Below are 27,423 nucleotides of genomic sequence, written 5' to 3' on the forward strand. Positions count from 1 at the left end.
TTTTTCTTCCAAGAAATATTTCTTTTTTCTGTTCTCTGTGGTATATAGCGAAGGTGGATGATCGATTATTCTGGTAAACTATTAAAGAAAGACAACTAACTGTCTATATCAGAGGATAATAACGGTAAATTTTCGTCGTGAGATATTGTAGGTATATTATATTACTTCTTCGTATATCAGTTTCGTTCCATTTAATCGGGAACAGATATGTAATGATTGTAAAGTTTCGTAGATCAAGTAAACACGCCGATATCTAAATCGTTACGCTTCAACGACACTGTTGATTATTCTTGTATTCTCGTTACCCTTGCAACTATTCGCACTTTACTTCGTTCCACGTTCCAAATATTAAGTTCTCTCAAGAATCTTGCAAAGATTTTATTAAGATTTTATTACAATTCTTATATAAAAAATTAAATCCCCTAGACTTTTTACTAATCTTCTAATCCACTCTCGTTCCATCTGTCTATCTCGAATAACCAGTGTTCTAGATGTAACGTGAAAATAATTCTCGAAGAGGGATAAAAGGAAAAGGTATGCAGAAAGAGCGAGTAAAAGTTAAACGTTTGGCATTTGCTCCAACGACGAAAAGATCAATTGACATTTCAGAGCAGCGGAGAGGCGTCGAGTATTGATTTCATCGATTGTGCAACGAATCGCATTGGCCAGGCTCGTGACTCACAGGGTGCGAAAATATTTCACCACGGCCGATCCGAACCAAAACCGAGATCCATTTCCTCCTCCCTCCGCGGAATCGTTCCACCAATCGTTGCACAATCCCCTACATCCATCCCGTACAAGAATGCTCTCAACGATTCTCGATCGAGTGCCTCCATCACTCGAGTTAGAAAAAAACCCTTCGAGGATCCTTTGAAAAAAGGCGTCAGAACTTTTCTTTGAAAACACGGTATGTTTTTCGAATGTAATACCTCGTGTTCGAGTATTCTCTGTTTGTTTGTTCCATTCACAGATGAGAAGTGAAGATACTTGGGAAGATAAGGTTCTGTCTTGTTTTTATTAAGATAATCCAATGATAAATATCACTTGCGTATTTCATTGTGTCAGTGTGATTTTATTCGCGTTAAGCGGAGTTTATTAACTCGTTGAAAAAGTAAGATTGAGTTAAAAATTATTTCGAATAAAGTTGAGCGATTATTTATTAAATAATATTTATTCGTTAGCTATTATTATTATTATTATATTTTGAAGGATAAATTATCAAAGTAACTTCAACTGTTAAATTTTGCCCATCACTGTGATGATTGGAATCGAATTGTCACGAAGTTATCTCGTAAATATTTCCAAAATTTAAGGAATTCGAAATTCGATTCTCGAAAGAAACAATTTTAGAGACAGTTTTTATGGAGAGTTTGTTCTTTCGCGTCATTAGTGCCTCGATATTTCCTCCATCCTTGAAGAAATCTAAAGCTTAAAAGAATTTATTATTATTTAAATTTTGTCCATCACTATGATGTTAAGATGATAGTAAAAAATTATTGGGATCGAATTGTCACGAAGTTATCTCGTAAATATTTCCAAAATTTAGAGAATTCGAAATAAAAAAACAATTTTAGAGACAGTTTTTACGAAGAGTTTGTTCTTTCGCATCATTAATGCCTCCTCCATCCTTGAAGAAATCTAAGACTTCTAAATCCGCACAAAGTAATCAAAATCTCCGATTTGCTCTTTTTCCATCTCCGTGTATAACAGTAAGGTTAAATGTTGCAACGACGCGAGGCCAGAAATGGCCTCGGGTTTAAAGGTTAATTAATTCGAGTGTCTCGATTTCCCAACGAGGCCCGACTTTCGTTCCGGAATACCGTGGAACCACTCGAGCATCCACCACCAATGTATCCCCTCGATCCATTCCAGCTAGCTGGATACCAGACGTTGATTTTATGATAATTGCACGTCGGATTGAACGTGGAGAACGTTTGAAAGGCAAGGCCAATAGCGCCAGTTCCTCGCCGAGGAACGTGCACCCCTATGATTTATGCTCTCCCAATGAAACGTGCACATCGCTCCCCTCCCGGGGAAAAAGATGGAAGCCAAATTATTGGAATTATATCGCTTGCCAATAAACCGATCCATCTATCAATTCCTTCCTCGAATATTCCACACCGTGGAAATGAAAATCTTGATGTTAGACAAGAAGACACTCCTCGTTTTCAAAATTCTATCAATCCTTTGCACTCCAGGCCAAATCTAAAATGATTTCACATACGAATTAACATGTAAAACTTTTGTATTTCTGATATTTTTTGTATCTTTAAAGAAAGAAAATTTTTTGAATATTAAAGTCTATAGATATGTTGTTTTGTGTGATATTTTAATAGTAACTAGTAATTCCTAGGTTGTCAGGGCAAGTAGTATCTTTCACCTTTCTTATTTCATCTTTTTATACTACATCTCTATTTCCATCACTCTATTTTCCTTCTCTCTATCTCTCAATTTCTTAACGAATAGAAATAATTTCGTTATTTAACAACGAAATCCTTACAAATAATATCTCTGTATTCCTACGACTGTCGAAGTGAGATTAACGTCGATCATCGTTTAATTTGAGATGAAAAAAATCTAATCATTCGATAGTATATTATTCCACACTTTTTAAAATTACAAAGACTTTAGAAATCTATTCATAATATTTTAAAAAAATCAAACATAAATAAATATTGTCGAAGTAGTGATGTAGAGTCATCATTCGGCAAAATCCGCAAAACATCTCGAAGAAGAATCGTTTTTTACGATTCCATTCTATCCCATAAATTCAAAAACTGGACTATTTTTCCGAGCTTTCCAATATACATCCTTTGTCAAAAAATCCTTTTCGAGTCATCACCGAGTTACCTGTCGTTCCGCTTCACGAATCGCGAGCACAAAAGTGAATCTCGCGGCAAAAGTGCAACGATAATCGTGTCTATCAATATCCTCCACTCACGCAGGTGGCGTGATTACATTGTTGTTAACCGTGACGCGTTGAGAATAACCGGATCGTATATCAAAACGCGTCCCGGATCTCGCGGGGAAGTCGCGCGACCCCTTTCACCTCATCGCGATCAAGGTTGTTGGGGACTCGTTGCTTGCTCGTGCCCTTTCAAATACCCTACGATGCTCGCAACATCTTTCTCCTCGCAGCATTCAATTCTCCCTTATTGAAACGATGGATAAGGCGGAACCGCGTTTCACGCCGAATTGGAAACAGACACTTTGAATACGGAGCTGCTCTCCGCTCGATTTCTCTAGCGATCACTGGTTTACGGACGTTGTTCGTCCTCTTACAGTGATTCGAAATGGCGGGGATGGATTTTGTTAAAAATTAATTCATAGTTGAAAATCGATCGCAAGTCAAACAAGAATCGAAGATGTGGATGTTTAGAAGATTTCATCGTAATTAAACAAATGAAATTATCGAGGATGATGGAACAAGTTTATGAAGAAAGATTAGCTTTATTCAGAATCAATGTTTAACTCTTTGACTCGGGCATCATTTGGATCGATGATTAATATTTATGTTTGATTTTTTAAAAATAGATTCTTAAAGATTTAGAAGTGTAATAAATTTTGTATGGTAATGAAATTAGTTCGAGCAAAGATGAGTTTGATGTTTGAGTTTGAATAACAAAATTATTTCTATTGACGATAGAGAGAAGAAAAATAGTGATGTAGTGTAACGAGAATATAGAACGAATGAAAAATGTGAACGTTATTAGGATTTGCTCTCAATAAAATAAGAAAGACATCACTTGTCCTAAACTGAAAATCCATCTTAATTACTATTATTATTAAAATATTAAAATTCTTTCTTTAGTACGTAAAGATACGTAAAATATTAGGATATAAAACTTTTATAATGTTAATTCATGCGTGAAATCATTTTAAGTCGGCCAAGAAATTCACCGAACGAGTGAAATCGTGTTATAGACCGAGCAGAAAAAGATTTCGAGTGCAAAGGGTTAACATTCCGTCGAGCAACGAAATAAATATCTGCATCGAACTAAAGAAATAAACGGATAAATAATGATCCAATATCTCCTCTTATATCCTCGCTTTATCAAAAAAAGATAGATGGAGAGAGTCTCGTGGAAAATTCCGTCTTTCCGGTCGCCAGGCCTCGGGTCTTGTCTCCAACAGTCGTGATCTTTTTCCCTCCCTTTGATCAAAAGTCTTTCCCCAATCAGGGGATTGATTGCTCGAGATGAAACGGAATCCATCCACCGACCGGATTCCATTACGAATCCGGTGGCCAAGCTGAATGCCAAATCGCCGCCGCGATTCTGTTTGTCCCAGAAATGCTAACGAACTGCCAATGCGCGCCTTCGACAGCCTTCAAAGCTTCTAAATCCCTCCACGCGACTCCTCTCCTCCTCCTCCCCTCTCGAGCTTTCACCGATTCACCAGGGTCGTTCACCTGAAATCTCTCGCCGAGTCTCGATCGCTAAGCCGCCGAAGATCTCGAGCGGATTCGATGAATACACCCCCGTTAAACTATCGGCTCGAGGGGATAGGAAGGGTGGAAGGAGGAACAAAGGAAGGCTCGCGCCTTTTCTCCACTGGAAACGAGATTTCGGGATATATCTCTTTGGGGAACAACGGGCCCGTTCTGATCGAGTCCGATCTCAGATTTTTCAGAGTCGAAGATAATCGTTTAGTCCTTTTTTTGAAGAAGAAAAGAGAAAAGGAAATACTTAATTAGATTGCACATCTTCGTAAATATATCAACTCTTCAAAGTTTCTCGAAAGAAATATAAGAAATTGTCAATCGATGTACTTGTTGCTCGTCACGATCCAATTTTCCTTTTTTCTTCTTCGAGGTGTATCCGATCGTTATCGAGAGAGGAGGGGGAAATGGAGTTAGAGGCAGAAGAAGGAAGTTGGCGTTAGGATTTACCGGGAAACGAAGGGGAAAACTTGTCCCCGGGAGTCGTAAATAACGGATAATCCGGGTGTAATTCATATTTTACGAGGATGTAAGGCCGGTTCGATCTTCTTCGAGTAATCGAACGTGCGGCCGGAGTTCGAGTGTAGTGAGCGTGTAGCAAAGGATATAGCGTGGATTGATCTATGCGCCGTGACTCCGGAAGGTGGCTTACATGCTTGGCTTGGAGAAGGAGCGAGATAGTGAAAGTTGAATTGCGAGGCGAGGGAAGATATATATACAGTAGCGGGTGGAACTTTGAGACGACTAACTTCGTGATAGATTACGCGCTATTGAATTATGGGGAGGGGAAAAAAATTGTGCAGTGACATGTTTAAGAAGCTCAAAGTCACAGTTTTATGTAGGTAAAGCTATTTATATTACCGTTTGAATGTAAAATATGCAAAAATAGTTAAGAATTTTTTTTTTAATTCTCATTGTTTACATTTATATGAAAAATTCACAAAATATTCGAGGAATGAAATAAATCTTCACTTTTTAACAATCTAATAAATCTCTGTTTCAATGAGATTTAATTTTTGAGGTTATAAATAAAGAAAATTCAATTAATAATATACAAAGTTTATAAAAGTATACTTAAAAAATTATTCTATAAAACAGATTCACACTTCAATAATTTATCTCTACATCAAGTAAACAATTTAAAAGTACGGAAAATTAAATAATACAACACATCGGTTCAGCGACCATCGAAGAGGTTAACGAGCACGTGAGCAACGTGACATAACCTCAACATGACGGGATCCATCCACTCGAGATCTCGAGCCGGTCAATCCGTACCCGGAAACTAATTCGAAGTCCCGATTCCGAGCGGCCCGGCTTCCGTGAAAAACCGTGCTCCTGGGTGTTCCGTATTATTCGACTTATCTCGGCGATAAATATCGGCGTGCACGCGGTGGCGAGCTCGTGGCGAAGCGCATGTATTCCCGCTACTAGCGGCCGGGAATATTTACACGGCCATTCGATTTATCGCCCCGACCTACCCCTCCCCCTCTCGCGCGAAAATTGAAATATATTTCTGGCCAAGCTTCGCCTCGATTTTATTTCGCGATTGCTCGCCGTTGATTCGTCCCAACGATCGACAGATGTCGTTCGCAACGATTCCGTAAGATGGTTTATACTGCGAACACCATGTTATCGTGTAAACGAAGAAGGCGCGTTTGCAATAGACGTCGTCTGTTTATATCGTTAATTGGGCAATATCGTCGAATATAAGATGGAACGCGAGGAAAAGGTTTTAATATATTAGTAATTTTTGTTTGAAATTATTAAAATTATTAAAATTGTATTACGCTCGAGGTTCGGTGATGGCGATTTTGCCCGGAGGAGTTGAGAGAAATCGAGAGTTGTTGTTGAATTGCATTTTAATAGGGTTATGTTTCGAAACTGTTGTTTGCAAATATATATATATATATTACGGTGTTGGTAGCGTAGCGAAATTGGTGAACGAGGAGTTATGCTAAGTCGGTGTCATCACCCTATTGAATAGAATATTTATGAGAGCACTCGGGTAAGGATATTTTGAGAGCGACCTAGATATATCGATGGTTGGCATTAATCGTTTATCGATCGAGCCGAGAGTTGAGGTTAACCCTGGGAACACTGTACTGTTTCTACGGATATTGTTTTAGGAATCTCGTTAGAAGGGAATGAATATTAATATCGAACGGATTTGTTTGCTTTCTGCTAGTTGTGTGTATTCGAACGAAATTATTAGAAAATTATTCCATCTTCTTTGATATTTTTTTTTCCATAATTATATACTCGCCTTTTTCTTCTTTTCTTCTTCAATATCAACGATACAACGACGATTCTCTTCTGTGTTCCATATTTTCGGTTTTACGACCGGATCGGATGTTTTTTCCGGGATGCCACGTGTCTATCTATATGTAAACGAATCGTAAAAAAAAAAAGAAGGGAGCAGAAGTTAGAAACGAGCGCAATATGGAGTCTCGTATTTCGGATCGGTAAAACGGTTCGACCGGTTTCTCCGTTCAGGCCAGGATTTCCTTCCTGTTTAGTTCCTCATCCCCGTCTCGACACTTTCCTTGCGTACCGATGCACGCGAGTTGGACGAGAGAGAGTTGGATGGAGGAAAGTTGGATGAACTCCAGCTGCAGCCGCCGACCCCTGACGATAGTTGGTTTTACCAAGATCGATGCGCTCCCTCTTCCGGGGTATTTCCGACGTTACTGATGCACGCTGTTCAGAGATTTCGCGGACTGGCGTAACTTGTAGATTCGGCAACGTGTAAACGCGATCGTTGCTTTTATAGAGGGAACATGGGGGAGTAATAAATAAATTATTGAATACAATATTACAGTAGCTTGATAAATTATATTATTCTACGTTATCAATTTCTTTTTCTTGATAATTTGTTAATTAATATTGTTTGATTTATAAAAATAATTTTACAGTACACAAACAATAGTACAAACAATAATACAGTTGATAAATTATATTATTCTACTTTATCAATTTCTTTTTATAGAGGGAACATGGGGGAGTAATAAATAAATTATTGAATACAATATTACAGTAGCTTAATAAATTATATTATTCTACGTTATCAATTTCTTTTTCTTGATAATTTATTAATTAACATTGTTTGATTTATAAAAATAATTTTACAGTACACAAACAATAGTATAAACAATAGTACAGTAGCTTGATAAATTATATTATTCTACGTTATCAATTTCTTTTTTTTGATAATTTGTTAATTAACATTGTTTGATTTATAAAAATAATTTTATAGTAAAACAATAGTATAAACAATAGTACAATAGCTTGATAAATTATATTATTCTACATTATCAATTTCTTTTTATAGAGGGAACATGGGGGAGTAATAAATAAATTATTGAATACAATATTACAGTAGCTTGATAAATTATATTATTCTACGTTATCAATTTCTTTTTTTTGATAATTTGTTAATTAACATTGTTTGATTTATAAAAATAATTTTACAGTACACAAACAATAGTACAAACAATAATACAGCTTGATAAATTATATTATTCTACTTTATCAATTTCTTTTTCTTGATAATTTGTTAATTAACATTGTTTGATTTATAAAAATAATTTTACAGTACACAAACAATAGTACAAACAATAATACAGTTGATAAATTATATTATTCTACTTTATCAATTTCTTTTTATAGAGGGAACATGGGGGAGTAATAAATAAATTATTGAATACAATATTCGTACTTGTAGCTTGATAAATTATATTATTCTATCAATTTATCAATTTCTTTTTTTTCTTGATAATTTGTTAATTAATATTGTTTGATTTATAAAAATAATTTTTCAAAAATTTAAAAAATTAAACGAACGAGGGTCGAAAATCTCTAAATTGTTCGTCCTGTTATTTAAATAATAAATTAACGCGTATATTGTACGCGTGTTTTAATCAATTTTAATCAATGAAAATATTCGGATAAAGAAGGATAAAAAAAAAGCAGAGAGCCTCGTAATGTTTCGACCTAATTGTATTCGGTGATCAATGGACACTCGACAATGGACGCTCGTCGAGTTTTGTAAAGCTTGTGCGGAAATACTATACTGACGGCTCGTAGAGAGAATTTATACGTATGAATGTCCGCAAGGCATGTGTCCTTTGACTGTATCCTTTGATTAAATTTGATCGGGAATAATAATAATAATTTGGAGAGAAATGGATATATGTATCGATTAAAGATAAGTTCTATTTGAATATTAATTGAAAATTAAAAGAAACAACTGAATAAGAAAATTTGATGATGAAATTTTGACGAGTTTAAAATATGTTTTATCGAAATATTAATAAAATTTATTCGATAATTATAATATATTACGTGTTACGCGGTCGATGAAAAGATAATGGGTTCGTGATATCACGGTGATTACACCATTTGACTCTCGATTGATGCGATTGGTGCTTGACAATAAATATTCTGTATTACGATATCACGGATATTACGGATGAATAATGCATGGTGCTTCTCTCATAAGCGTTATCCATAGATAGCCCCGACGCCTTCCTGATGCCAGGTAGTTAGGAACAGTTTTTCCAACATTGATGTATAACGATGAAGCAAGTAAATATCGCGTGCTTTCCCATAATACGGCCATGATTAATTATTACGGGTGTGTGTTGATACAGCAAATATTTGGATTATACCGCGTCCCCGTATATTCTTTCCTCGAATATTTGCCCTGCTTTCAGGAAATATTCAGGTATATCGATCGAAGGCAAAAATTTTCCAAGCGAAACGAATATTTATTAAATTCGATAGAACAATTTTTTTTACATTTGCACAAAAAGAAAAACGACAAAGAATTTAAAACATCTCTCTCTCTCTCTATCACCGAATGAAATGAAAATGTCTTACTGTAAAGAGAGAGAAAAATAACGTTAAATCACGAAACGGGAAAAGTCAAGATACTTTGTTCCTCGAGAAACGAATCCTTTTTCATTCTTTTTTTCAAACGCTCAATTGGCGCTCGGTCTCTCCTTCAAAACGGCGGCCGAGTTGTAAAGCGTTCTCGTCGCGAAACGCGCGCGAATAATGCGCAACGAACCGGTGCACGCGTGTCAAAGCGCGCGGGACAAAACGTGCGAGCCCGCGACGCACGTTTTGAAACGCACGCAGACGCGGCTCACGGTAGCCAGCCGCGGATTATGAGGCGCACTACCACGTACCCGATGAATTGAGGGGGCGAACAATGAACGCCAACCAACCGAGACAAAGATGCGTGTTCAGCCTGAGATTTTGTTCCGCAAATCTGCCGGATCTAAACGGATCGACGGAGCGCCCCCGACATATCCGTGGCGGTGAATGGAAATGGTGTGCAAAGTCGCCTCCTGAGATCCTGTTTCGAACCGCGCTCGGATTCTTTCAATTGGATTGTTGCTTTCTCGGGAATTGAACGGAGGGAGGGGAGGGGAGTGTAATGGAATTTTGCGGGTTTAATTGAAAATCGGGCGGAATAAGAAGAGAGGATAGGAGAGGAAGAGGACTTGCGTTTATAAGTAATAACTTTATCGAATATTTTTCAAGAATTTTTCAAAATCTTTATTTTTTGATATATCGTATAGAAAAGTTACTGCACACATAACAGGTGAATGATCAACAAATTGAGGGATTCTTCAATGCGAGCTCAATGTTGAATGTTATATTGCTAAATAAGATATCTCCAAAGGAGCATTGTGATATTTTCAACCTGATAATTGCAAAATGAAATATCGTTGCTTCAAGTCTCTCGTCAACATTAAAACTTTTCATTTATAGATTCTTTGAAATTAATTTAAAAAGAAAAGGAATGTGAGCTCAATTATTTTAATTATTATCGAATTACAATGTTGAATATTATAGGATACCTCCAAAATTCTACACTAAATTCTTTATACTTAACGAATTTAACATTTATAAAAGCATTGTGATACTTTCAACCTGGTAATTGCAAAATGAAATATCAAAGTTGCTTCGAGTCAACATTAAAACTTTTCATCGACAGATTCTTTGAAATTAATTTAAAAAGAAAAGAAATGTGAGTTCAATTATTTTAATTATTATCGAATTACAACATTGAATATTATAGGATACCTCCAAAATTCTACACTAAATTCTTTATACTTAACGAATTTAACATTTATAAAAGCATTGTGATACTTTCAACCTGGTAATTGCAAAATGAAATATCAAAGTTGCTTCGAGTCAACATTAAAACTTTTCATCGACAGATTCTTTGAAATTAATTTAAAAAGAAAAGAAATGTGAGTTCAATTATTTTAATTATTATCGAATTACAACATTGAATATTATAGGATACCTCCAAAATTCTACACTAAATTCTTTATACTTAACGAATTTAACATTTATAAAAGCATTGTGATACTTTCAACCTGGTAATTGCAAAATGAAATATCAAAGTTGCTTCGAGTCAACATTAAAACTTTTCATCGACAGATTCTTTGAAATTAATTTAAAAAGAAAAGAAATGTGAGCTCAATTATTTTAATTATTATCGAATTACAATGTTGAATATTATAGGATACCTCCAAAATTCTGCACTAAATTCTTTATAACGAATTTAATATTTATAAGAGCATTATGATACTTTCAACTTATTAATTGCAAAATGAAATGTCATCGTTGCTTCGAGTCTCTTGTCAATATTAAAACTTTTCATCGACAGATTTTTTTTGAAATTAATTTAAAAACAAAAAACCGTACATGATAATTTCGAAATATGAAAATATCAAAGGCAACCCGAGACGAAACGAGGCATGAAACGGGTAAAGGGCAGCGACACCTGAAAGGCCTCGGCCGATTCACGCCACCTCGAACGAAAACCTCGAATCTTTCTCCTCTCTTCCATTGCCTCTTTCTCAGTCAGGGAGAGAGGGAGACGGATACACGGCCGACAGCCGACCGTGGCCGGAAACCAACCCTCCCCATAGCAACTGCATCCCGATGAATACCGTTTGCCGGGACAAAAAGGCTGGCGCTGCGGGTACGAAAGTGAAAATAATTTAATTCGAAAGCGCGCCGTTCCGTTTCCTTTTGCTTTGGGTCCCGTCCCCCGCCCCCTCCCTCGATTGTCCCCCGGTGAATGTCGCGCGTTCCGTGACGTCGCGACGTGTAAAACGGCCGCCACGTTGGGAGAGGAGAGGAGGAGGGGGATATTGATGGCGCGCGTGGAAACGGCGCGAGGGAGAACGTCGGATCGCGTATTGTGCGAAACATCGAACAAAAGGGACCACGATAAACAATTCCTGTTACAGTGGAGGAGAGGCGCGAACACCCCATATTTCCAAGATAACTCGTGCCGCGGTGGGAAGGAGGAGATGGCTCGCTGAGAGAGGCGTGCTGTCTATTCAGAATTCACCGCCGTTTTCCCTGTTTTAATGCGAACATGCCATTTCCGTGGCATCCGAGTTTTCACGTTTCCAACTGGCTGGAACGGATTAGATTAGGCTGCATGCGCGTGAAATAGGATTTTAATGATATTCCTTCCCTTCGGACCGGGGGGAACACGTCTTTGGAACGGATCGAGTTGAGAGACGGATCTCTCGTGTCGTAGGTAAATTGGAGAACGGAGGGAGAAGATTTTTTCGACGATATTACAAAGAAATTTAATCTATTAGCATTCAAGGATGGGTGAGAAGGATACTCGAAATTAAAAAATTTTTCATTAAATTTCGAATAATTGTTTCGAATTATTCTCGCAATACGAAAACAAAATTAATAATAATTATATACATATTTGCAAAAATATTTTCAAAGCATAAAAATCAATCACTCGTGCGGAATGAATAGATATAAAATATTCTCTGAAAAATGATGAACCACGCGTGAAAAGCTGGAATCGAAATTGACGACCAGTGATACTTTTATCTCTCCTTTTTCAAAGCGACCTTTGACCACCGAGATTAATCATCGATCGATAATCGTCTCCTCTTCTGTTGCAGGTAAACCGGCCAAATTACAAGCAAACTTGTAAACAGCCTCGTCAAAGTGAACCGTTTCGATTGGACGACACTGTCCCAAAAGGTAGCCCACTTCCTCTAGATCGATTCTGCCTACACCCGATACGCGACTCGCCTCGAATTTCCGCATTTCCCCTCCGAACCGATATCTTGATTTCGCCAGGGAATTCCGTTCGCGATCTCCTCTGGATATGTTTATTCGACTGCAATACCTATTTGCATGCAATAACCTGGACTCACGCGTGATTTAAAGGGGTGGTTGACTTCTCCTGGCCTTTGATTCCGCTTATACGTACGTATAAACAAGCCTGTTTGTCCCTCTAATGAATCACGATCATCGAGAATGTATTTATTCGAACGGTATAAACGCGGTGTTTTTGCGACGAGAGCAAAGACAGTATGATGAAAAAAGGTTCTCGTTCGGCGAGAAAAATTCGTGGAATTTTGCTTGCAACTTTTTCTATAAATATTATTGTTAACCATGCAATATTTGTATTTGTTTCGTCTATCTTGCGTCTATAAGAATCTGATCGTTTTTGCAAAATTTTCTTTTCTTCACTAAGCGGGTTTATTTATATAGAACGGGTCGTCGAATCGAATTGCATCTATTTTCGAATCTCTTCGATATCTCTTTAAGCGATTTTATTTTTAATAATTCGAAAGATAGATATCTGTGAAGATATCGAATATTTGTATTAGATCGATCGAATAGAATACTCTTTAAATTTAACATTTTATCGTTATACTCGATTTTCATCGAGCTTATTTCATCGAATTTTTATCGAATTGATCGAGCACTTACGAGAAACTTTATCGATCGATTGATAAACCATTTAACTCGATAGATTCAGCGAATTTAACAAGTTGCGATTTTGAGAAATTTTTGGCGACTTTCAACGAATCTCTCCTCGAGTTTAACTTCTTATTGGTTCGAGAACTTTGCTTTTAACCGTGGCCGACTTTTATCGAGGAGTACATTGCGGTTCGAAATAGTTTGTTGATAAGTGAATGTCCGAATTTTATTAATCAGAAACGAGTTGATAAAAATTAAATATGATTTTTTCGATTATTGGGAAACGAAAGTTCGAATATACTTTTTGAAAACTTCAGAGGATGAATTTAAGAAGAAAGGAGAATGGTAGGCTCAAAGAGAAGTTTCGAGAATGATACAATTTTCTCTATTCATAGGAGGACAAGTGAAAACGTTCATGTGAAATTTTCGATTCAATTTCCTCTATTGTCGCAAAAAAAAAAAAAAGGAAAAAATATTTTCACAAATTTCAAACATTTTTCGACACTGAAAAATGTTTAGTTGATCGAAGAAATATGTATCGATTTAATTTGGAAAAATTATTGTAACGATTTATAATTTTTAACGAATCATTAAAAATATTATTGATGCTTTTCAAATTTCGGTAGAAATAATTTTATCACGGCAAATTTGCGAAATGCATGGTAAAAGAAATAAATTCTAATTGAAATATTATTCGCAACTTTGAACAATATAACTGGGCACAATCATTTTGGTTACAATTGATATTTCAAAAATATTTTCACGATTTCAATTCGCGATGTGCATACGCGATATTTCCGACAAATTATTCAAATTGTCCATTTTTAATTTACAATAATTATATTTTGATGCAAAGAAGAATATGAAATGAACAAAGGGAAACAGGCAAACGTGTAATACGATGCAACAACCGTGTGCCATTCTCAACAAAAATTTCTCTCCTCTCTTCTGAATTTTGATGCAAATTTCCGATATTTAACAATTGAAAAAGTTTGTCATTCGATAATACGCAACTCGAAATCAAAAGTTATTTTTTTTTCCCTTTTATTTTCTTTTTTGTTTTGTTTTCGTTTTTGTTTTTCCAGAACAAAATTACCGACTCGAATATAGAAGAATATTTTTTCCACGATTGGTGGTATTGTATACAATCGATAAATAAATCCTGTCGGTGGAATACTCTTTCCCCATTGTTACGTAACGAATTTTTATCCACTGTTTATACATCTGGATTTAAAACTATAAAGTATTCAAGAAAAGACACGTTCACGCCGAATTAAAGCTTAAGTTTTCGCGTAAATCCGTCGATTCTCGAAACGGATTGGCCAGGATACAATGACTGACTGGTCGAGATAAAAAAAAAAAAATCAAATTTTTGAAAAATCTAAAAAATATCGTTTGTATCGGGATTCAGTAACGAGAAAAAAAAATAAAAATAAAAATAAAAAAAAAACAACTCTTTTAACTCTGTGCATCGCAGATAACTTTAAAGTAAAAATGGAATATTTTTCAAAAAAGAAAGAGAGAGAAATGGAATCGAAATAATAGTTTGAACGTGTTACTCCTGTAAATGTTTTGCTATCGTTCTTCTTTTATTAATCAGTATACATTCGCTTTTTTTTTTCCTAGCAAGAGACAAAGAGACCGCTTGTTACAATTTTAATCTCATTATCTTCGTTAAGAGAATGAAGAGTAGCGAAAGGGTAGGCTTGCTTTTGACCAATAAACTTTTCAACGATCTTTAAATGAACAAAAGAATCCCATTGCGAAAGGATCTTTAACCTGTTTCGATAATTATCTAATTAACTATTCTAAGAAACAAAATTTTTCAAAATACCATTTGTTGATCAATTTTTTTTTTTAATTATTGAGAATTTATTCGAATCGATTTATTATATTTTCCCGAAAAAAGAAAAACAATTATCGAGACTTGCATATCTTATAAATATTTATAATTAATAATCCTAACTTTTGCTTTAAAATATATGATAAAAATTTTCAAGGGAAACGACGAAGAAAACTTTTTACTTTAAAACAGATCTCCTCCATTATTATTCGATACAATTTTTTAAGATCGATTCTTTATTATTTATCTTCATCCTTTTTCGAATTTCATTTCCAACAGCACTTTTACGTAAGTAAGATAATTTCAAGTTCGTTCGATCGACCAATATCGATCGAGAATATTTATTTCGAGGTAACAACACGAAGGATTTTTTTTGCCCGGAAGGATTTATCGGGGCTGACATCTTCCGAAGATGAAATTTACATAACGAAGCGGGGCCCCCATCACGGCATCGAAATGTTTGGACCCGTGTCGCTGAATATTAATTTATGATGAAATTGATACCTCCGCTTCACGCCTTTCATTTCTCTGAATTACGATCCCTCTTTAATGATAATTTTTTCTCGCGCCCAAAAGGCGGATACCAATTTGACCGGTTCGCAAGATTTCTCGCCCGATAATGGGCCCACTTGTTTGGAGAGTCGATTGTTTGATTTAAGATACGCGCCATTTCCAATATTAATATCTCCGTACTTGAAAAAAAAAAGAAATAACTCTAAAATATTTCGTATATTAACAACGATAAATATAATACATATTCAATTTCATTATTATCGTTGCACGAAAAAATCATCAATTTTCATTTTTATCATTATATCCGTTCTCTTTCGCTTGATAAACCCTCGTAATAAATCTTCATTATTATCACGATCGAAAACGACAAATCTAATCCATTCATCCACCGGTTTCACCAAAATTTCTTTTAATCTCCCCTCCTCGTTCTCAAAAAAAAAAACTTCTACTTGCTCGTCGTATTCAAAGCGTATCCGACTCGAGGAGAGTTCGGAGAGGACGTGATCGTGAAAACTGAATTCCCAGCGTGGAAAACTAGAGGAGGGTCCTCGATTAAATATGGACCACCCCGTTTAACCCAATTCGTGGTGGTCGCGATCGTCGTCCCTCTTCCTCCTCCTTGGACACGATTCGTGCCCTTAAGCGGCTTAAATATTCGAGGCACGCGCAGCTGCTGCCATTCGTGTGCTTACGCGTACTTACTTACTTACGTCTTTTAACCCCTGGAAACGCAAGTCGTCGCACCACCCCTGAAACTTTTCCAGAAATAGGGAGCCGTCGAATTTTTTTTTGCCTCGCATACACGGCCAAAATTCGTGTCGTTCACGGGGGGGACGCAATCGATGCGAGTACTTGAAGAGGGGAGGGAGCTGTTGGTCCGGCGTTAGAGAGGAGGTAATAGGATTTCGGTGGTTACCGAATTATGGCGGAAGCGTGGTGATGCATAGTTGCCGGGTTAGTGGATAGTTGATCCTTTCAGGATTACAGGTGGCCGTGTAACGAGGTATTGTCGATTTTGGGGAGGGTTAATTTTCCGTTTCTTCCGTTTTGTGTAAAATTACCAATACTTTGAATCGAAGGGGAGGAGGAAGGAAGTGGAGAGTGGATCCTTGTATTCTGAATAGTGGAGGAGAAAGATACGTAACTCTATAGCAATATGGGAGGGAGAGTTCGTTTCTTGAAAGGTGGTTGCATGGATTTTTAATTCGTGGAGGGGAGTCGTTGCGAGGTTTCTGGCGAAACTTGAAACGCGGTTAGTCCGTTTCTCGTCGCTCGTTTTTCGCGCAATTTAAAAAGAAACGAGAACACTTTGAAATAAAGGATAAAGGATGAGTTATCCGTAGATTGTATAAAGTTAAATCAAGAGAGGATATTTATTTCGAGTAATTTTCAAATTCGAAAAAAGGAGGAAAAAGAAGTCGGAGGATAAATTCTTAAGCATGCTCGTTCCTCACGAAGGAGGCAGAGCCACGTAGGCTGTTTATTTCGGTTCGCGCTGCTCGCCAAACACTTGGCCTCGTCGAACCGTAGGAAAATAAAAGCTGTTTCGTATCGAGTAATCGGTTCGAAAGTGTTGAACACTTTCCTCGGCATTCCAATGAACTGTTTCCACCCGCTCTGCATCAGAATGCAGAAAAACGCTTCCTCCGGAGTCTGGTTGTAAAATCGATAGCCGATTTGTCTGGCCGTGTTTCCAATACGAAACGTTAAACGACAAATTAGATAAGAATCGTTCTCCAAAAAATTACAATCTTTCTTCAAATAATACTACCTCGAATCCTATATTCAAATTTACCAATTTTTAAAGAGATTATTAAAAGTTAATTAAATATCAAAGTCATTTAAAAAATCAAAGAAATATCGAAAGCAAAAGTTTCATCGTTCGACGTTCAAACTTATTTACGCTTCCAAGAGATCCAAAGTTTCGATTATTCCGAATCATTTCGTTTCTCGGTATTTCGAATTATTCAGAGAAGGATATTAACGATACTCGACCAACACATTTAAATCACATCCCCTAAGGTAAATAACTCCCCCGAGCGAAAGAGACAACCTCGTAAACCTTTCAGAAACCGACATTTCCGCCCCTTTAATAACACGGCCCGTATCTCTACGTTGCACAACAACATTTTCCTTCATTCATATGTCGGATAGGTTTACGCGGCCGATGAGAAGTCGATTAACGTAACAAGCGAGCCGTTTGTTCACCTTCTAACGGCTTATATTATCGGGGTCATCGTGATAAAGCACGAAACCGTTCTCTTCGGGGGTGGAAGTATCGGCTAGGTTCAACAATAAGACATCAACTTCATCGAGGGAAGGCGAAAATTCTAATCTCGAAAATGTGTCTCGCCTGTGTTCTACGAAGCGAGGAAGGCAGCATTACTGATAATGAAATGGTTTCGGCCAATGATTCTCTTCAACTTCGTTTTAATTGACATTCTTCCGAATAGAGTGTAATCTAACTTGCGTCCTCTTTCGCGCAACAACGAGTGGCGTTTTTCATCGAATTTTCATTACCACTCGTACTGCAATGGAAAATGGAGGCTTTAATTTTTCAGACGGAAGTCCATATCTACGAAACATCCGTATCCTGTTTCACCGAACCTTTTAACCCCTCAACTTACAATATCGTGAGATATAGTACGTCGAAACGTAAATAACACGTGTGACAAACACTTGCTAATTTTCTTGAAATATACTAAAAATATTAGAATATTAGAAAGGTGGCCTTAAAAATGTTAAAAAGGATCGATCGATCGAGTCAAACGTAAATAACACAAACATTTGCTAATTTTCTTGAAAAATACTAAAAATATTAGAATATTAGAAAGGTGGCCTTAAAAATATTAAAAAGGATCGATCGAGTCAAATGTAAATAACGCGTGTGACAAACACTTGCTAATTTTCTTGATATATTTTCTCGAAAAATATTAAACATATTAGAATATTAGAAAGGTACCAAAAATGATTCGACAGATATTTTAAATAGTGACAATGACAGTAATAATTTCTTATACTGAAAGATGATATCGACGACGAACTCTCAGTCAAACCGTGAAATGGCTCGACGTGTGACCGACATTCTTGTAGCTTAAACCAAGTAAGCCAAGTTAGGATTAAGGTGAATGAAAATATTTTTCGAATCGATTTCGTAACTTTCGAAAGCATGTGTGGAGGAGTAATGGGAAAGCGACTCACCATATTCTCGATCCTTCGTTTCCCCTCCCTTCGATTACAATGACACATGGTTATACACACGGTTTAAAACGGCTAATAACGATGCTGTTAACGTAATGATAGGACGTAATCCGGAGCGGCGAAATCTCGCGTGTATTTAGCCGGGGATTCTGGGCGAGGCGACAAAGCCCAGCACGCGGCAAAAACGTTTTAATATACGTAATTACTCGTGGCTGTGTTCGATGACCGTTCTCTTCATTCGATCCACGAATTTAAATATTCTAAAATGGATTGGATTGTCGATTACTTGATTAATTCGTGAAGGAAGAATTTCTTTGATTATCTGGAAGATAAGAAATACGATTGACATATAAATAGTATATAGTACTATGATTTATTTAGATAGCTAATAGAAAAGAATAATAATAAGATATTATTATGAAAGAGATTAATTTTTTAAATGTGTGTGTATTGATAGATTTGTCGTTTCTTCGTCGAGCTAATAAATATCCAAGTCATAGATAATTAATTTTTTGTTTAAAAAAAAAGAAATTTATAATATCGCTGGAAAATAAGCGTACTGGAAATGAAAAATTCCAAGTAAGATTAAATAAAGAAAAAATTGAAAACAGTTTCGACTAATTTTTACCAAAATTTGTTTTCGTTCTCGTGGAAAAAGAAATTTCAACTCGATCTTCATCTTCATTTGAGAAATTAATCCTAAAGAAAATTCTCGAACAGAATGATATTCTGCGAATTGAATATTCGAAACTTTCGATGATCGAAAAATTATAAGAAACAAGGAAATCTCGAGGAATCATTGTCTATTTTTCTATGGATAAGGAAATTATTTTATATCGCACACTCTTTGAATTCTTGTTTTTACACGAGTTTCGTTCATCAGGTGAGAGAAACGCGAAAATGCCTAGATTTTCGACGCAGGCCGCGACGAGTTTTGCGATCGTCGATTAAATCCCCTTTATCGAGGAATAATCACGGCCGAGAATATCGGTCGGGTTGGATCAACTGCAAAACTGCAAAAATCCGGCCGACCTATTTATCCGAAATGGAAAACGGCACGCCTCGACACCACGCCCTGCATCTCTCGATAACGCATCCTTCCGGATGGATTTCCAGTTGGCTTTTTACTTCCGATAATGCGTTCCATTTTTCTCTGGGTGGAGCGTGAAAATGAAACGGTGAAAATTATTTATCCTCTTTCTTTTTTTTTTTTATTCGTAAAGTCGAAGTTTCTTCATTGAAATTTGTCGAATAAAAATTTGGAAATTCCTTTTCCCGATATTTTATCGGAAGACGCTTTATCTTTGCGTGGCAGCCCCCCTTTTTTGATCGATGTTTCTTGTTACTTTGGCATGCTCCTAGCATCTGTCGTATCCGTCGTATCTCCCGGATTCCAGATGCGATTCCTCGACCCTTCTATCAAAGTTTTTCTTTCGCCATACTGCCGCGGATGAAAAATTTATTACTCCCGTCATTTCTTCACGGGGAACGATGGAAAATCGTATATCCGTTTCGAGAAATCTGCGCCAAAGTAGGGTGAATTAGAAATATGTAATATGAATGATAATAATTTATTTGTCATTCGAATTATTGATTCGAAAAAAAATTTGCATACGCATATTTGGAAATATTTCGATGCGTAAAATTATTGGATTATTCCTGGCTTTTATCCCGAAAGATGTTGAAATATAATAAGTCGAGGATTAACGAGATAAATAATTATAATAAAAAGGATGATAAAAGTGAAACATTGGATTGAAAAATTTCATTGTGAATCGTATAATATAAACACAATGAAAGAAAATTTTGAAACGATAGGTAAGAGAATAGTAATTATGAAATCCAAATTACCCATGAGTCATTGTTACAAACATTATAATAATTCCACAACAAGTTTCTCCTATTATTTTACTTTCACGTTCCAACCACTGCCAAGCATCTACGTAACTTCCGCCAAATTACCACGGATTCCTCCTCAAATGTGTAATCAACCGTTTGAACAAGTTTGGCCAAGTTGCATTAAGCCATCCGGATGAATTAATCGAACCAAAATACGATCCTGATCGAAAAAAATCGGTTAAATTGAAACTCTTAAAAATAATATTCATCGCTCCTAATTTATTAACGTTCGCACACGAAGTTTAAAAGCCGTTGCCCGCGGCAGCCATTTTCGATTAAACACGTATAATTGTAACCTCGTAAATGCTTGTGGACCGGAAGCAGCAACAGCCATGGCTTTTATCGAAACACCTTTGAACCGGCTCCTCTCTCCTTCTCTTTTCTCTCGTTTCTTCCTCTTTGTCTTTTTTATTTTTCTTGATTGAAGGTGTAACGAAAGAAAGAGTAGCGTGCACGTTAATTTCAACTGGGAACCGAGGAATAACTGTGGTTTCGATACTTTTTGCGTTTTAACGTAATGCAAGGTTTCTTATTACCGGGTATCGAAGGAACGGTACTCGACAACGGGCTTCCCTATATATTTTATTAATAATAATCGGAACAACTCTTTCTTCCTTCGTAATTAAGGTCAATTTTGAAATAAGAAGTAAAGAGCACGAATAAGGGGGAAAAAATTCGCTTCTGATTCGATCAAAATTTAATCGAAGAAAGAATTTTTATCTCTGTCGATGAACTCGTTTAAGAATTTGACCGAGCAAAATTATATTTTATCTCGGAGTTCAAAGAATGGAATAAAAAAAAAGGACAATTGAAATATTTGTTAAACGGGAATATAACGTGGAAGAATAAAAGTGTAATGAAAAATTGAATATCTGAGAGAGGAATCGGTGACGATATATCATTGCGATATATCATGCATTGCTGAGACTTAATTCTCGCTGAGATTCAATTGTGCCTACGGGGGGTGAAATCTGCTATCGTGGTGGCGGAGATCGTCTTGCAAGCAACATTAAAATTTGGATTGCTACAACGAATACGGCGAAACTGAATAAACGGAGTGGTGTTCGAAAGAGGGTAGAAGTTGTATCAAAATGCAATTTTATATCCGTTCAAAGTTCTCTCCTCCAGTGGTTTGTAAACGACTTTTAATCTTAACATCACTATCTCGCCGTTTTCTTTAATTTATGTCGCGAGTATTTATCTCACGTTTATCTCTCGGCCCATTTACCCGAGATAGATCTACGAAATTTACATTTCACGTTTCCCTAGTTCATGGAATTGCATAATTGCGCGGGTATAGCATATGACATGTTAATATTTAATCCAAAAACGAAAATAATACAAAGCACGATCAATCGATTTCACCCGATGTAATTTTTAACGTCGCCAATTTTAAATCCGTTTACAAAAAATATTTACAACTATTCGAAATTCCGTTTACAAAACAATTTTCCAACTACGTTAATCTCAACCTGATTAAAAAAAAAAAAGGAAGAGCAAGACGAAATAAGGTGAAAATCGGAAAATCCAAGCGGAATCAACGAGGTTCCCCCGTCCTCCAGGAATTTAATATACCCTCGTACACGCCGTCCAACTTTATACATTTCGTCGCATGGCAGGTGCTCCATCAGTGGTCCATTCCCAAACGGCTAGGCCTGCGCGATCACTTTCTCTTCGCGTGTAACGCGGCCGTAGGCGCGCGAGCGCAGGATGGCAATCATTATAAATAACTTAGCCGACAGCGACGTCGCTATAACACAATGGGGGCTTCGCTCGCGGTGGAAACGGCCGCGATAAATAACCGGGTAATAATAAAAAGCCGCGCGAAAGGGGCCAGAGATCGGCCGTTCGGTTAAAGGAGCGTTATTTCCAACGAACAGGAACGAATCGGGTAATGTACAGGGGCCACGGACAATGCGTTGAACCACGGAGAACGAGGGAGAGAGGGAGAGAGGGAGAAGCGGAGGCCGCGTGTCCCAGCGAATCCAAGCCCCGTTATTAAGCGCTTTGGCGAGCAACCCGTACGGAAAATCGTGAACGAGAGCCCGTGGACCGTGCGACCAATGACTCAACTCGGCCGCGCCATCTACCTCGGCCAATTGGATCGAACGGGAATCGCCCTAACCGTGTGCTTCTACACACCCTCCAAGATTTACATGGTTCAAGATCGAAACTCGATTCGATCGTCTCGTGGATTATGTTATATATTATGGAATTCGAAACGAGTGCAGCTCGAAATGAATAATTTGTGTTTTTTAGATTTTTTGGAGGAGGAATAATGTAAGAGAGGAATTCTTGTTAAAGCTTGAAAGATTTTGGAGAAGTGGAAGAGACGATCGTCGATGGAATACGTGAAGGAATGTTTCGGCAAACTTATGGTTAATTTAAATCGCGGAGGAGGTTTTTAAAGGGATGTTTAAGAATTCGAGTGAAATTAAACTCTCCGTTGCAAAGTTTTGTCCATTGAAAAAGTCAAAGAGCGTTGTGGTTCTCCTCCATTCAGGGTGTCTGAATTATCAAATCTTTACATTCCAGGAAAACTTGCTCCTGTTCAATATGATTCATCGAGCGAGGCCATATTTTCACGGTAAACTTCGAGACTCGAAAATCGAGGGACGATTAAAAAAAAGAAAAAAAAGGAAAGGAAAAAGAAATATCCTTCAATTCCTCCATGTTTGCTCCAAATATCAGGTTTATCCTATCTGTCGGTTAACTACGCGTGACGTGTCGAGGAGGGGAGGGGGAGGGGGTCCCCGGTGGCACAAAGGACTCGGAGAATTCCGTGGCCGAATTTAATTATTCCGGACAGGGGCTAATGAAGTTGGCGAAGATTAATTGACTCGACGTTTAAAACGTATAATGGAGCGTGTTGGAGAAAAAGTTGGCGGAGGAGATGGTAACTTCGTTGGAATATAATTATCCCCGAGTTGTATACTTACGGTGTGTCTGTCTGCGGTATTCGTAGCGGGGAAATCCATCTCGATTCTTGCGAGCCCCGTGCGGCGGGGGAATTGAATATGCATCGACAGTGTTTCCACTTCTGATTAAGTAAATTTAATCGTAGCCCGAGTTTGTGTTCCTTCAAATGTGTTCCTTCCAGGCCATCTTGTATACTTTGCCCAAAAGGGGAACGTTGCACCGAACGGAAGACTTTCGACTTGGTAATTTTTGGGAATTGATAAAATTCAATTGTATTACCAGGAATTATCATCTCGGTGAAAGTAATAATATCGATTGAAATTAGATAGAAATGTTTTTTAATGTACCAGTAATTGTTATTTATAAAATTTGTCATTTTTAAACATCGTGTTCAATCACACGTATTACGAATATTCGTAATATCGTAATGTTTTTGCTTAAATCTTTTTTTTCTTTTTTTCTTTTTTTTTTTTTTTTTCATTAAAAGCCAGGGAAAAAACGCCTTAAAAGAGACGGGAAGGTTTATTCTGACAAAAGACCAGTAACGGATGACTGTGTCGACATATACCTATTCCACTCTGATATATACGTGTATTCGTCCATGCGTGAGCATACGTCTGGAAACCGAGATTTTTATGTATCTTTTTTTTTGTGTGTGTGTCTTAAAGCAGAACGCGCGAAACAATAATATTTGCCCGGTTCTGTTGTTCAAAAAGAAATATTTCATCATTTTTTTCCATTTATTTTATCGGTTTTTGCGTGGAATATTAGCGTTCGTGATATTGAATTCTAAAAATTGTAATTTTACAAATATCAATATTTTTTCTCTTTTTTTTTTTTTTTTATTCATAAAATGTACACGTTAAATAATTTTAATGGGAAAATTTTTGTTCGTATTGAAAATTCCACAAGGGGGAGATATTAAGTGGAGTATTTTACGTTTGATTCACGTTTTTCTTTTCTTTTTCTTGCAGTTTCGAAAGTTTTAATTGAATCTGTTTGAACGATTATTAAATCTAGAAATGTAGACGGGTATGATACTTCAAATTGGAATTTTATGTGTATTTTTAAAAAAACGAGCCACCATTTCACATAGACTTTGCATTACATAGTTGCGAGGTGGATGCAATGCGGTAGATTATTAAATACTTTTTTCAATAATTTTTTTATGTTTTTTGCCGCGAGGTTTCTAGAGTGCTTGTAGAAACGCAAAAAAAAAAGAAAGAAAGAAAGAAAAGAAAAAAAAGAAGAAAAAAAGGAGAAAAAAAAATTGATGCTCATGGGGTGCTTCCATTTTTAACGCGTTCCTCGTCGCTTTTAATCATTAAAGCTTGTTTTTTGTAACTTCAAATAGAATATTATAACAGACACGTTGCAGTATCGTGAAAAAAAAATGGAATAATAAAAAGGAGGACACGTTAATTTATTACACGCCGCGCCCTCTTCATAGAATAAATACACTAAAGAGATTATTTCGTCAAACGATGAATCAAATTGAGGGATAAAAATTCGCCTGTTTTTTTTTTTTCGGCCATTCGTATCATCGTTGTTTCAAATAACACTATCATCTATCATATATCCATTGAGAGATATTTCCTACAAATCTTTGCATGAAAAATAAAACATTATTAACATCGTTCATTCTCTTCGTCCAATTCCATCGAATATTTTATTGTATTTAATCTTCAAACGCATAAGTTTTTCAAACAGAATAAAACATTTTGAAATTGCCAATTTCTCGACACCATAAAATTCTATGATTAAATTTTAAATTAAAAGAAAAAAAAATAAAATAAAATAAGCACGTAACAAAATTAATAGGTGAAATTTTGAATTTCGTGATTTTGTATCAAAAATAAAGTAAGAACGGTTGACCAAACTCTCAGTTTCGATCACACAATCACTGCCTCAACAAATTTTCATCCAATCCAATATTTTATTCATCCTCCTCCATCGAACCGCTATTCTTATCTCTCTTTCTCTTTCTGTATAAAGAAGCACGCTCTTGCTAGTTCGTAAACGAGCTCGTTTTCGATCTAATTCAGATATACCAATTGAAACATGGAGTGAGAAACAGGGGATCTTCCTTGCTCCATCCACACTCCTGCCACCTAGCTTTTTTTCTACGATGATTCTATCGAATCTCGAAAATAAATACCTCTGTCTAAACTATTCGACGATTTTTCTGCATGTAATGAAATCATCGATGGAAAGAGGAAGATTACAACTATCATATAACAGAGATACTTCTTCTTCTCAATAATTTAAGAAGGATTTAATATCACGTAAACAATAAGAAAAGGATATCTCTATTTAGTCTTGCTGTTTCTTTTATTAAAATATAATTGGCCAATCTTTTATTTATTGATTAAAATTCATTGTTCTGCTTGCACTCTTTCATTGGAAATTTTTTTAGGATTTTTTTTCGTTCAATTTTTCCAAGATCATCTTCGCAACATTCGTCGATGAAATCATTCATCTCATCGCGCGCGTGCCGAGATATTTAAGAAGGATTTATCATATAAACAATAAGAAAAGAATATCTCTATTTAATTTTCTTTTAATAAAATATAATTGGCCAATCTCTTATTTATTAATTAAAATTCACTTCCATTGTTCCGCTTGCCAATTGCACGCTTTCATTGGCAATTTTTTATGGAATCGTTCAATTTTTCCAAGATGATCTTCGCAACATTTGTCAATGAGATCGTTCATCTCATCGCGGTGGAAATTTTCGAGGGGACGCTCTTTTTCAATCCCGTTGGACGCGTTGCCAGGGAAATACGCGTCGATTTACGTGCAAATTACAGCTCGTTGTTCGTGGCCGGGGCTTTCCAATCGCGCGCGCGCCGAGAACGGGTCCGAACGCGGCCGAAACCTCGTTCCGGAAATTGCAATGTATCCGGTCGGCCAAGTTCCCGGCTCTGTGCGCGCGGGAAAGTAATTAAAGCTTTCGTGTTTCCGGTCCATTGCCGCTCAAATTTTGTTGCGTTACAACGCTCCCCCCGATCGAGTCGAAATTTCGAAAGTTGTTCGTCTCCTTGAGAAAGAAATTCGTTTTTCCACGTCCGATTTTTCCATATATTTTTCTCTTCGTTCCAAACGCTCTTCAAAAACTTTTGTTTTAATATAACACGGATGGATCGATCTTTCTTTCCTCCTCGCCCCTTCTTTTATTTCTTTGTATTTTATACACCAAAGTGGATAAATCGATGTGTCGAAATTTTGAATTTGGAAGTAAAATGATTTTTTTTTACCGTAGAGAGGCGGATCGTGGAAAGGTGATCGATCGATTTTCCAGGGTATTTATTTTTTTTTTATTCGTTTCCATGTAGATTCTCTAATTTTCTCCGTTGCTCCGTGTTTTTTTGAGAATGTAGATTAATTGCGCTATACAGGGGGGTTACTATTTAATAGGTTTCCGTTCGGATTGTATAAATATTCGATTCATCGTCCGCCAAGAGATAAATGTTTTTGCTAGTTTTCAGTTCGAATATACGTTCATAAATTATTCCGACAATTTTTTTTCCTTTTTTTTTTACCTAATTCCAATATACCTTTCTCAAATATCGTTCGAGATATTTATCATTTTCTCTCTCCAAAAAAATAAACAAATAAACGTGTCAGAAAATGATTTATTATTGCACAAATACTCTTGAAATAATCTGGAAACTGAACCTCCTCTATTCTTTCCAATTCCAAGAAAATTTAACAATTTTTTCGCGATACGATTGGCTCGATCGATCGAGTTAGATCGATTTTTGGCGGATGCTTTTCGTATCTGTGTTTAGCATCTATGGAAAACTCGACTTGGAAAATTCGTACGTGAAAG

The 27,423-nt window shown here is 36.5% G+C and overlaps 1 protein-coding gene across 11 annotated transcripts in view; it reads left to right on the forward strand.

The window, feature by feature from the left end:
• Positions 1–27,423, forward strand: part of LOC411157 (fat-like cadherin-related tumor suppressor homolog) — a 511,957-nt gene that overhangs the window by 116,855 nt on the left and 367,679 nt on the right. The window contains exon 2 of one of the 11 annotated variants that reach the window (XM_026441195.1): positions 12,406–12,487. The exons of the other annotated variants lie outside the window; for them this stretch is intronic. The gene's annotated coding sequence lies outside the window, so the exon portion shown is untranslated. The remainder of the gene's footprint in view (positions 1–12,405; positions 12,488–27,423) is intronic. 11 annotated transcript variants of the gene reach the window in all.

This window comes from Apis mellifera, linkage group LG6 (genome assembly GCF_003254395.2).
Source record: "Apis mellifera strain DH4 linkage group LG6, Amel_HAv3.1, whole genome shotgun sequence".
In the NCBI taxonomy this organism is placed as follows: Eukaryota; Metazoa; Arthropoda; class Insecta; order Hymenoptera; family Apidae; genus Apis; species Apis mellifera.